At 39.6% G+C, this 13435-nt stretch overlaps 1 long non-coding RNA gene across 1 annotated transcript in view; it reads right to left on the reverse strand.

Annotated features, from left to right (window-relative positions):
• Window positions 1-813: 813 nt before the first annotated feature.
• Window positions 814-13435, reverse strand: part of LOC103174769 — a 39304-nt gene continuing 26682 nt past the window's right edge. The window contains exons 3-4 of the long non-coding RNA XR_487381.2: window positions 3712-3791; window positions 814-1099 (exon numbers count right to left, since the gene is read on the reverse strand). This is a non-coding gene — a long non-coding RNA (uncharacterized LOC103174769). The remainder of the gene's footprint in view (window positions 1100-3711; window positions 3792-13435) is intronic.

The raw sequence follows: 13435 nt of genomic DNA on the forward strand, positions 1-13435 counted from the left end.
GGCGAGGCGGAGTGATTGGGGGATGGAGTTCTGGAGGTTGGGGGCAGAGTGGCTGAAGGCTCTCCCACCAATGGTGGGGTGGTTGGGTCGAGGGACATGGAGCAGGCCGGAGCCGGCTTAGCGGAGGGAGCGGGCGGGTTGGTAGGAGGTCACAGAGATAGGATGGGGCGAGACCATTGAGGGCTTTGTAGGTGAGGACCAGAATTTTGAACTGGATCCTCTGAAGGATAGGGAGCCAATGGAGTCGGGCGAGAATGGGGGAGATGGGGTCACGGAGTTTGGTGCAGGAGAGGACACGGGCTGCAGAGTTCTGGATTATCTGCAGCCTGTGGAGGGAGGAGCCAGGAAGGCCGACAAGCAGGGCGTTTGCATAGTCGAGTTTCAGCGGCCTGAGGGGTGAGGTAGTGGCGGAGTCGGGCGATGTTACGAAGGTGAGGGAAGGCAGAATGGGTCATGGCTTGGATGTGGGGAAGCAGGCAGTTGAGAGTCAAACAAGACAACTAGGTTCCTGACTAGCTTGGTGAGTTGGGAGTGTGCAACCATGGAGGTTGATGCTGCCAGAGCCTGAGGTCCAGAGGCGCTGACGCGAGCCAATCAGGAGGGCCTCAGTCTTGTTCACATTCAACTGTAGGAAGTTTGCCCTCATCCAGGACTTGATGTCTAACAGACAGTCTGTCAGGACAGCAGTGGTCCTGGAGTTGAGGGTGGAGGCAGAAAGATAAGAGTTGGGTGTCATCCGCATGCATATGGAAGTTGACCCCATTTCTGCGGATGATGTTCACCAATGGGGAGCATGTGGATATTAAAAAGGAGAGGGCCAAGGACAGAGCCCCGGGGGACACCAGACGTGACAGTGCGGTGGGATGATTTCATTTCAGTCTTGTAGTTCGGATTGAATCTTAGTTAAGCATGTGAATGTCAGTGAGGTTTTGTCTGAATAGCTCACCACTGACTCATTGTTTCTCTTGTAGGAAGCTTGCTGTAGGCTTACGCATGGCCGATGAACATTTGCATTGTTTGCAGGGGGATTTGTTATCTGTGTGCCAAAGTCTTTTCTTTCAAATGTTGAACTTGAGGCATTCGTACAAAACGTCATGACCTATGTATACAAACGATGAATATAAATATAGCTGTTAAATGTCTGCAATGGAGCTGCATCTTGTGGAATTGTTAACATGAACAAGTAATTTAAACATGAAGTAAAAGTATTCTGTTTCATCTCTTCCACTACAATGCAGATCTTTGAAATCATTATCAAGGATGAGTGTTTGCCCTTCTACTCTGGATGGATTTAATGTTAAATAAATCAAATTCCAGGCCTGCATAAATTAAAAGAGGCAATAAAAATATAATATCTTCTTTCAAATAACCTTGGTTTAAAATATCCCATACTTTCTGAATGATAAATACTTGCTTTGCATGGGTGTTTCTTTTGAAGTTCAGAATTAAGTTCCGTTTGGCACATTTTAATTTCTCAAGACATTCAATTTCATCTTCAATATATGCAGCAGTGCTAACAGCAATTGAGATTTATAAACCATTCCACTAAAATGATTCTATTTTCATTGGCAGTGATGTAAAATTGATACCACTGGAATGAATATTTAAATCTTAATTGGAATAGACTCGCGCTGTACTTCTGCACCTGCAACAATCATTGTGTTCAGGAGGAATGCTCAGACATATGTGCTACTTATTGAGTTATTTCCCAGGTCAAAGTCACATCTCAAAGATTGTGTATGTGTGTGTGTGCGTTCATGTGGGGGGTGGGGGAATGAGAGCAAAACTGATACTAATCAATGTCAGTCAACACCTAAACTGCAGAGGAGATTTGCTTCAACCAGTCTTTTGTACCCTGAAACCAACAGGGGGATAGATCTCATGATACTGAAGTGCATCAGTACAATGTCATGCCCCCAGCGCTTTGTGGATTGGCATCACTTTTACTTGTGAACAAATTAACTATTGTCACTTACAATTAGATCAACGTTACAAATGAGATCAATCTTTCAAAGCTCGTCACTTTGACCGCTTGCTGAAAGGGGAAAAGGTTGACAGTGACCACAATGTATTTTAAGATGCTTGCTCTTTAAAACAAAAATTCCAGTCTTAAATGGAATTCACCAGAAATGACTTTCTGTTATGTAACCAAGTTTAATCATGAACTTTAAGGTATAGGACCAAGTGATTTAAAATTAAATTGGTGCCCTGAAGCTCAATTTATATTGCTATTTAGGTGTTGATTAAATGCTGAAGCAGCAGCATTGACACTAACCGTGCAGGATAAATAGGGCATTAGTAACAGGATGAAATGCAGATAACGTTCACAAATAGGCTATTTTTAAAGAGTGATCTGATCTGTTAAGGTTCAATACATTTTCAGCCCGTCCATTTTGTGAGCCACTTCTTACCGACGTAGTAAATTTCAGTGCTTTTGTGTATTCCATTGAGAGACATCCATTCGAAACACAAAAATTACTCCATTTATGCTTGGTCTCCTCAGGCTAACAGTCATACTTTTAAACCAAAACAATCTATTTTTTCAGGAAGTACAACATTCTTGGAGTAAGCTAAGAATGTTGTGGTTGTGACTCTTTCTTCAGGTTTTGCAAAATAACCATTCATTATTGAAAGTGTACCAGATATGATTAACACAACATGTGGTGAACTTGAAAGCTGTAGAATTTTCAGATACTGAAGGTACAATTCACAATAAGACTACAACATGAAGAAATGCCTGCACTTGTTATGGCCTCATTTCATGATGTTCATGCAGGGAATTATTAGTCTAAGCTGAACCACGTATAAGATCCTGATGTTATGTTTATCTCCCACCCATACTATTCCTCTTCATCTCTCACTTCTCTAGGAAAAGGGGACAATAAATCTGGAAGGGATATTTCTATAGATGCCATAATTCTGATTATTACTAACATTAATTCTCTCCCCACCCACCACCAAATGAGAGTATCAGTATTTCTCCTTCCTTCCCTCTGACCACATTCTCTCTCCCTTGTTCCTTCCACAAGTGATCTCAAGACTTTCCATCTCAGTGGGCTCAATTTCTGGCACTCAATTCAATTCACAGTGAAAATCTTATATAAAATCAAATTAGCCACAATGAATAAAATGTTTTTTCTTCCATTAAGATACTAGATGGAAACATGTAGTTTTAAGCTTGTAGATTTGTGAATGGGGGAAACTTGGGGAGAAATAATAATAATAATCCTTGCATTTGATGTAGCGCTTTTCATTTCTTCTAGACGTTTCAAAGCGCTTCACAGAATAGATTGTAAAGTGAATTGACTGTATATTTGTGGGTGAAATGCGGCAGCCAATTTTGCACATCAGCGTCCCACAAACAGTTGTGGATTGAAATGACTAATTTATTATTTTATTTCTAACCTCTGAGCTACAGGACTCCAAATTCCCCCTGGATCTAAATTTACTCTGTTTATGTAACACTTTGAAGCATGAATAACCTGGCAAATTGTTGAATTCAGCCCTAACTCTGAAGTGAGTTCTCTAAAGAACATACAGAAAACTGGCTTCAAAATGAACGCTGTATTTAAGAATTTGCCAAATTTTAATTGCTCTGAAATGCTACATAAACGTAGTAATGACTTCTCCACAGTAGTCTTATCAAGGGTACACCTTATTTACTTTGTGAAAGCTAGTTAATATTGGAAAAGCCGACAATTAAAAAATTACCCTTTTCCGTTTTGTTCGGTTGCATAGGTTTTGATCCATTGTCCAGGTCTGTTCCACATTCCAGTTATCTTTTCGCCAACCTCATCAGAAAAATAAAATTACTGCAGAAGTTAATATTTCACAGATCAATATCTTTCTGAACTAAGGCATATGTGCAGACAGCTTTTTTAGTGAAGCATGACAGTCACCAGATAACATAAATTGAGGATTATTGCCAGAAGAATGTTTTTATATATACAGTAGATTAAACAATTTTTTACACATATGCTTGATGCTTGCACACATACACACACAGTGGGTTGTTAGCATATAAAATGATGTCATGAATGGCTGTTCCTAAACTCAGTTCATTATGCATTTAAAAGGAATTTGGATAAATACTTGAACAGAGAATGATAGATGGTAGATAGTGGGGAAACTCAATAGCACCAGCATAGACACAACAGACTGAATGACCTCTTCCTGTGCTGTAAACTTTCTGATTCTATGAGCAAATAGTGTTACTACCATTTAAGCACCATATTAGAGAGTCTGTTAGCCACTGAGAAATCACTTATCCATAAATCAGTATTTACAATACAACAACACTGTATTTCCAATGAGTGGTCACTTTGATTGCTTTTGAAGGTTTTCTTGTCTTGAATGATAGCCACATGGCCTATGTTGTGACCAGCTCAGGATGCCCTCACACCATAACCCTTCTGAATGAAAACAACAAAACAGCTGTTGTAATCTCTCCAACCAAGAAGAGCCACCTGCAGTACTTGGTCATTTGGCATATGAGAAGGAAGTATCCTGTAAGTCATATGAAGCGCTTTAAGACATACTGCCGATGTGAAAGGTGCTAAATCGATTGCAAGGTTTATTACTTTTTTCAATTCACATTTGTAAGCATCTCGAAGAGAACGTCACTTTTACCTCATAACATTGCTTCAGAATTCCATCAGTAACTGCCATTAATAGCCATTTAACCCGAGGGCAGGGTATATTATGTTACAATGAACGCACCAGTAAGTTTTATGGGTTAATTGAGGTCAGTTTTTTTATGGGTTACTTTGTAGGCCGTTTGTTTGAAATTTATTGTTAAATGAAAAGGTCTTGTTCAGAATATTAACAAGTGAGAAACACCCAAATTTTTGCTGTAATTTGGCAACCATTGTGGTTACATTGCATGGCTACCCATAAGGGAATAGGCTGACATTCCAGTGCAGTGTTGGAGGAGGGCTGCGTTGGTGGAGGTGCAATCCTTTGGATGAGATGCTAAGCTGTGGACCCAAGGACCTGTTCAGGTGGATATTAAAGATCGCCCATGGCACGAAAAGTGACGTCCTGATGTCCTGCTCAGCAATCCCTTAAATAAAATTGGTCATTCACTTCATGACTTACTGTGGGTTATTGCTGTGCACGGGTTAACTCAAAGGCTTTTGAGCCTTTCTGAGGTTGAATTAACCAAACCATAAAATGTTGCCATTCTGCTATTTTGGTCTATGTAGCAATTGTGTTGAGCTAACCACAATGGTTGCCAACTCCACCAGGTTTGACAGTAGGAAGCTGCCAATTTACTGCTGTATTGAATTGAGATCCGCACCGCAATGCTGCATTTCTTCTGCAATTGGGCAGTGAATTGCTGTGATTTCAACAGACATTGGTAAATGGAGTATAAATGAAGCTGAAATGGTGTAGAACTGTCTGAAGTTCGGCTCCTGAAACCACCTGGGGGAGTTAGTTTCAGGTGCAGTGTGAGACCCACCAGATACAGTATAACTTGACGGATGTGCATTACAGTGGGCTCAATCTCCAGTCTGTTAAGATGTCTCAAGTGGTCAATTAAACTGCCCACAAACTTTCATTTCATCCTTACGTTAATGCTATTGAAGAACCAATGATGTAACCAGAACTTCAATAACATTATTGTCCAACTTGATGTTCTGCAATTAGAGTCAGGAATGAGACAACGAATCAGCTTCTCGCTCACATTGCTGTGCATACGTAAGCACTGTATTGGTCAATTCTGTAGGAAAATTGGTAAATGGTACGATAAGGAATTGTTGAACCTTATTATTGCTGCAGACCTGAATGTATGTCTGAAAGAGCTTTTTAGATTTTACTTCAACTAAGCAAAGATCCAGACGCCTCAGCCTAATGTGCTTGAACTTGCTGTAACACACGGTGTTCAGGAAAGATCTGTTTGTAAATGATATGTAATGTAATGGTGAGTCATTTAGAAAAGACCAAAGTAGCAGAAGGTACAGCAGATGTGCTCTCTATAGGCACACCGTGTATGTGATTCTGTTCCCAGAGACCTTTCTGCTCCTTTGGAACTGTGAGAACACTCAGGTGATGAGACTGACAGCCAAGTCAAACTGTACGCCCTCGGGGAGGTGCTGGCTCCACATGCGCAGCCCTCCAGAGGCACTGCAAGCAAATCCGAGACACTGAGTCTGCAGCACAAATAGCTACAAGGGGCTCAGCTGCAGCCAATACCATCAAACACTGACTGTCTGCAGCCTGGAGTCATTTACTAGGTGTGGGATTGCAGCAGGCTGAAAGTGGAGACTCGCAGAAGTTTCAAGTATCTGTGGGTTGCTGCTTTTGATAATTCTAGACCCCCTTGGTTGATCCATTCTTAGCTAATGACATTAAACTTTTTTATGGTTTCAGTTTCCAATTGCATTTTATCCCACTTCCTGCACTACATCAGACAGCTACTGGTTTCAGATAACCTAAAACCCATCGCATTGATGAACAGATTTTAAAAAAAGTAAAATTAACCTATATAATTCCACAAAATACAGGTTTACATGGATTTTATTTTTTGCTGCAGTTGTGTTTCAAGTAGATGGTGGACCCAGATATCCAGAAGTGTAATAGTCTTCTGACATTAATTATTTAGCACTGCAATCTTCCCGGTATTAGTCGTCATCTTTGATTATGTTTAGGCTTTTCAGACTGCAGGATAGTCTGCGTAAATAAAGAATTGAAATCAAAGTACTCAATGGGAGCACGGAATGGCTGGACAGTGATAAATATTCGGTGACACAAGTGGTTCCATCGTTTCGATCGTTGTGTAGATCGTCGGTAACAACAGATTTACTTCTACTTCAAGAAAAGTGCATAAGTGCCTCTCTATTCCAAATAGCTTTCAGCAAAATCAAAACTAATACCAGATTTAAAACTGGTGTACTTCTTTGCTTGGTGTTATTACTTAACTTGACTGAATGTTATAAGTGGTTGAAAGCAATGAATTCCCTTTTGGAAGAAATAGTAATGTTTGCAAACTCTCGCTGGGAGAAAGAAGTGCATTGCAAAGGGCTTCACTGAGTAAATCTGAATTCAAGGTGACTGTACTTGAAAGCAGCTTTTCCATGTATGAAGTTTACTGCATGCCTAAACTGCTTCTCATTTGCTTTAAGGTTACTCCATTGTTTTTGTAAGCAAGTTTCTTTCTAGCAGTAGCATACAGCAAGACGTAGGTCATTTATTAGTATTTTGTCCTGTATGTCAAGTGTGCGACTCAGCTCAGGGAGATTCTTGTTGCAAAAGTACTGCCATCAGGTAAGTTATCTTTCAAGAAACGCTTCCCATCAAATAGAGAATATAATTCAAGATCCTGCTCCTCACTTTCGAAGCCCTCCATGGCCTTGCTCCCCTCTACCTCTGCGACCTCTTAACCCCCTACTAACCTGCCTCATCCCTTCTCTCAGCAGGCTTCGGCCAACTTCACATCCCCCACCTTCAGCCACTCTACCCCCACCCTCTGGAACTCCATCCCGCAGTCCATCCACCTTGCCCCATCCCTTGACTCCTTCAAGACCAGTCTCAAGGCCCTCCTCTTCGACCGAACCTCCTCCCCCCGCCCCTGCCCTCCACCCTCCCCGATCCCGAAAAACTGATTGTCCAGAGCCTTGGGACGTTCTCCCGACATGAAAGGTGCTATACAAATGTAATTTTGTTGTTGTATTAATATTTTGTAAGGATAGCTTCCTTCAGGTGGTTGTACTTAATTATTGTGCTCTTGTATCAAACATTAAGTGGGTGTGGGTCAGAGATGATCAAAGTGGTCTGTCCTTATGAACCAACTCTTATTATCAGCTTTTCCACATTTCCAATTTTGTGTTCAGTAAGGTCAGTGTAGGCCGTCATGTTTAATGTACTGAAGTAAGACTGCAATTTCACAATCTTTAACCAGACTATACTGGGCTCTCGGTTTTTTAAAAAANTCAATCACTCAGTTAAAATTTTAAAAAAAGAACCAGAGAAGAAATTTCAAGAAAAAATGGTTTAAGGAAACAATATTCATTAATTGTTAACTTCAGTTGCCTACAAAGAGGATGGATGTGAGACAGTATGTAGTATAGTTAGCTGCACAAATCGGTTGCCATATTCACCCGCAAAATACAGTCATAGCACTTTCAGTATATTCTGTGAAGTGCTTTTAGATGTCTTGATAATGTGATAAGGTGCTGAATCAAATGCAAGGAATATTATTGTTAAATGATGTTGAAGTGGTTTGAATTCTCTGAATTCTGATAAGAATACAAATCACAAATCATGTCCAGTAAAGAGTATAATTTTCAGCTATAAAACAAGGTTTATATTCTACTGTGAGGCTGACCTCAACCCACCAGTGCATTTTAACTTGTATTTCCTGATGATGTTTCTTTAACAACGACATATAATATAAAAGGACAGCTTTCGGGAATTGGAACCTGTGCCCCAATACTCTATTCAGGACTTTCTATCTTTGACATCCTGAGATAATCTGTGTTGGCTTCCTGAATCCTAACCAGTTCTGCTCCAGGCATATTGAGTGGAAAACACATCAGCCCATAGAATGAAGAAGACCCCTTGTGATTGTTTCTTTCCACAAGGTTAGGCTGCCCAAAACACAGCAGCCAAGACTGAGAAACTGGCAACACTTATCACGAAGATCGTCCTGGATAGCTGCCACAGACGTGAATCAAACTCTTAACTGCTATCCCTCGAAGCATTTTAAAGGGGGTGTATTATCACAGTGGGTAATTTTGGGTTTTGCTATGTGGCCTTAAATTACCTCATAACATTCTCTGGAGAGGAGCTAACTCTGCAATAGTGTTTTTCAAAAGTTAGAACTATTGTTTTATGAGTGTTTGGTATTGAGATTTCATCACTGAACATTATGTTCACTTTTGTTGAGAAAACTGACAGATTAGCCTATTCTATTTGCACAGTGACCTCTCAATATGAGTGACATGTAAAAATTGGTTGAAAAAAAAGGTGTATTTAAATAACAGGAAAGTATTTATTCTTTCCTGAGGAGTCAGCTTGTCACCACCATTCACTAGCAATACAAGGACAACATCATTGGTCACTCCCATTGCATAAGTGGAAATTAAAATAGAAAACGGGGCCAATGAATTGACCATAAACCTAAATGCTGCTAGTGATCTGGCTCCAAATGGACTCAGTCCCAGGATGGTGAGTGTATATCAGTCCATCTAAAGGTTTGCTAATTTACCTCTTTGGGCTTGGGTGACACAGATAGACAATTTTGAGTTAGCGTCTGTTTGGCGGTATAGCAGCAGAGAAGAGCAATGCACACCAATCGGCTTCGGAACCACAAAGGAATTTCCAATTTGTAAATCTTACAAAATATGTCTGAACTTTCAAGTTCATGTGAGTGTGCTTGTTCCTGTGAGAAAGCACTTCAGTCACTCTACAGGCCTAATTAATCTTAGCCTGTTAAGACCAGTTTGCCTTCACATTTAAGATCACCCAGAAATTTGATACATTCTTATAAATTCAGTCTTAATTTGGAAGCTGGTTCCTTTGAATAGCTACACAAAAACTGGCTTCAAATTAAAACTGAATTTCAGTATGTTATATTTCAAAACAAAGGGTCTTTTTCGTCAAAAAAAAAGTTTCAGATTGTGCATTGGCACTTACATGCCTTTATACAATTAGTTTGATCTACCGGGAATGATAAGTTTATGTCAGTATTAAATCTAGATTTTGGTCATTTTGACCCAAGCATCCATTTATGGAGCCATCAAAAATGGCTTTAGAATAGACATTCAATGAAGCAGATTGTCATTTTCTGTAGTCTTTGACTTACTTGTAATTATGACATAATTATATGCAAGTACTGTGATAAATATTAAAGTTAGAAAAGATTGAATAATAAATCCTGACAGAGGTCGGTTAAAAGTGTCTTAAAAGTAGCTTCCTTACATTTTACACAACAGGATGGATATTCGAGCATTTCAATATCTTTGTGTTTTGCCTAGCATTTTGAGTATTCAATATGTAGAGCGAGTGGGTCGCTTGCTCAGTCCTCTATTAATGTTGCTTTGAGTTGTCCAGTAAGAAGTGTATCAAGTCGACCTGGGATTGTGGCTCCTTCTGCTTTCCCCTACCCCTTCCTAGTTCATCGGGAAGTTTCAGCTTGTGCTTCACTACAATAGCAAAGCTGAGATCAGCGATTGATTGAGGGATTCAGTTTACAACCCTGCTGTTCGGGTGCAGTTTGTTGGATCTCTCGTCAGCACCACTGCCCCAGCTTTGCATGGCAGTTTGTAAATCCTGTAAGGATTAACAGATTACTTGTTTTCAAATAACAAACCTGTTTTCCATCGCATCCTCCAGAATTCAACTAGTTTCTCAGTAATTACGCAGTTGATTACATTATGAGCAAACTGCAGGTGAAGATACAGAATGTGAGCTGCCAATGTCATTTCAACAACAAGCAAATCGGAGTCTTATAATTGTCCTCCAGGACATTGCACAGTGCCAATTTGCATCATGTGTAAGCGAAAAAGATGAGCATTTAGTATTTAAAAGTGGAATGAAGTGATTTGTCCTCGATAGATTTGAAGTATAAAATGCTTGTTTTGGAGCTTAAACAATTCTGTATCTTAATTGAGTTAATGTTTTGCAAACTAGGATTTTTATTTAAAACATTTTTTCGAGACTCCTTTTAACTCAGATCAAATACACACGCATTCTGCAAGCATTTTTAAAATTACTTTTTACACACTTTTTGTCTGCATGCTACATCTGAGAGAGCCAGCATTTTCCAATATAGGATGTTCACACACTGTGGTGAATAGATTATAGCAAGTTTTTTTCCCTCTCTCCTGAAACAGTGCCTCACTACAGCAAAGTGCTCCTTCTATTAGCCTGGCTACATACAGAAGGAATTAACTACATGATAGCCTGTAGATTTCAGTAGATTGCGTAACAATTCTGCCTGTTCGGGTGGATGATAAAGGTCCAATGGCACTATTCAAAAAGAGAAGCGAGTTTCTCTCAACAATCCCACAAATAAAATTAATCATTCACTTCATGGCTTTTTGTGGAACATTGCTGTGCGCAAATTGTCTGACACATTTGCCTACAAGTACACAGTGACTACACTTCACAATAAAATGCTGTGTAGCACTTTGATGCCTAAATGGCGTAATAAAGTGCTATATCAAATGCAAGGATTATTATATCCAAAGCCATAGTCCAGTTACAGACAGTGTGTGCATGTGTTTTGAATAATCAACCTGTTTGGTGCTCCAAGGGTTAATGCAAAGTTTGCTTTTTGAGAAACAAAATATCATTGGACATGCCAATCTTTGTCGAGGGAGAGACCTATTTATCAGCTGTCAGGATTTGTAACGGAACTGACATTTTGTATTTAATTACATGCTTAGCAGACATTGAATTTAATTTAAAAGGATTGTTTGCATTCTTTCCCCAACATTTGATGGGTATTTGAACGTTTCCATGGTTCCAGTGGGCAAAGACTGTCACTAAAATGCAATGTTCAAGAAGTTATTTTCAGGATGCACAAGTCAATTCGCTCAACAGGGGTTGAGGTCTTTGTGAAGTAAATATTTCCCCCTTTTCTTCATACTCAAAATTGCTTTGGAAGCGAACCTAGTGTTTTCAAAGAGCATGTGCAGGATTGTATCTCAGGCGGGATAGAGAACTCTTCTCCAGCCCACCCCCCTTATCCCCACACTCCTTAAGGCACTGGTACTAGATTGCAGAGGTTTATGAACCTAAACTGCTTCTTTCTCACAAGTATAATTTATGGCACAAACTGGGCCTCTAATACTCTTCCTGATCATGATAAAGGAGGTGTATTGTGTTGACTGTTGTACTACAGCGTTGGATTATTGTTGATGGTGTGTACAGTAAGTTACCTTGTGCTTTACATTCAAGCAATTGAACATAAGCGACCATTTTCCCAAGAAAGCAACTCATGATGATAAAAAGATCTTAACTTTTACATGGAGATTAATAAAATTGCAACTTTTCATTGGCTAAGACAAAAGCACTGAAGTTATTTTTTTACTTTATAATACCCCACCACAACACTGGTCAGGAAACTGTGGCCATAGAGAGCTGGTAAGATGTTTTGTCACTCACAGGGGTTCAGTGGGAATCTAACAGCATTATCTAAATAGAATCTAAAGGCTGAAATGTGTTTTCATAATAAGAATTAATCCTTGCATTTGATATAGCGCTTTATCATGTCAGAGTTAAAAAAAACATTTTTTGCTGGGAAGTACAGTGATTGATTGTGTATTTGCAGGTGAATGCAGCAGCCAATTTACACATAATTTTCACGAAGTGAATGACCAATTTTGTTTCCACCATCGTGTCAAAGAATTTGCCTTCAATTTGCTCTTCGTTCCTTTAATTTTTCCATTCTTCCAATACATGGACATTTTTCATTCCGTGCAGTGGTTGAGAGATTGATGAATAGGTTGTCTGTTTGCGAGATCCTGCCTGATTTATGGAGATTATCTTTCATTCACACTTTTTTAATGATGTTCTGACGAAGGGTCATCCTTTCTCCATAGATGCTGCCTGACCTGCTGAGTGTTACCAGCGACTTCTGTTTTCGTAGTCATATGACCTTTTTTGTAGTTTAACTGGAAGATCGGGGGGGGGGGTGGGGGGCAAAGGGAGAGTTTTTGAAGCAAACTAAATAAACCAGGTGTAAAATTTAAAATCTTTTAATAATCTGAAAGAGACGGTTTTTAAACATGACTCATGCATCGGGCAGTTTCAAATCCTGGGCCATTCAAAACAGAGTGATGATTAATGTTTTGGTGAATTTTGAAGGAATGTTAATCACACATTACATCCACTGATACTGGTAATAACAACATAGAGAAATCGTAAAGTGTACCTCCAGAAAAATGCTTTGAATCAAACTAATGCTGTCATTATCAAAGACCCTGGGCATGTTCCACGTGAATGGAACAGGGCAGACATGTTTGGGCTTTTATCAGCGAGGAATGGAATGATTCAGATGCAGTCATTGTATAAAATGGAGCATTATGACTAAATACAATGAGCTCTGACAGCAAAGAAGGCACTGACTGCTGCAGAATAGCTTTTGGCTAATGGTGATGTTTGATAACTGGTTCCAATTGTGTGAGAGAATTTTACGCATTTTGAATTCTCTCTATAGTGCAGAACTGGCCTCAGATAGTTCAGGAAAAACAAGTTCTTTATTTATAATTCATGCAGTTCACAGATACCCAGCTTTCTGCAACTGACGTAACTTGTTTTATAGCAGTCTCGAAACCCAGTGATATTTCAGGCCAGTCAGTCTCTTCCCAACTTGCAGCTTTGAACTGTGAAACATGCAGTAACGAGCATAGTGTGTTGACTCACATACCAATTAGATTGAGAGTTATCAATAACTTCTGCGATGGTTTCAATCGTATTTGTAGCCAGA

The sequence above is a fragment of the Callorhinchus milii genome, unplaced genomic scaffold, assembly GCF_018977255.1.
Source record: "Callorhinchus milii isolate IMCB2004 unplaced genomic scaffold, IMCB_Cmil_1.0 Scaffold5, whole genome shotgun sequence".
NCBI classification, from domain to species: Eukaryota; Metazoa; Chordata; class Chondrichthyes; order Chimaeriformes; family Callorhinchidae; genus Callorhinchus; species Callorhinchus milii.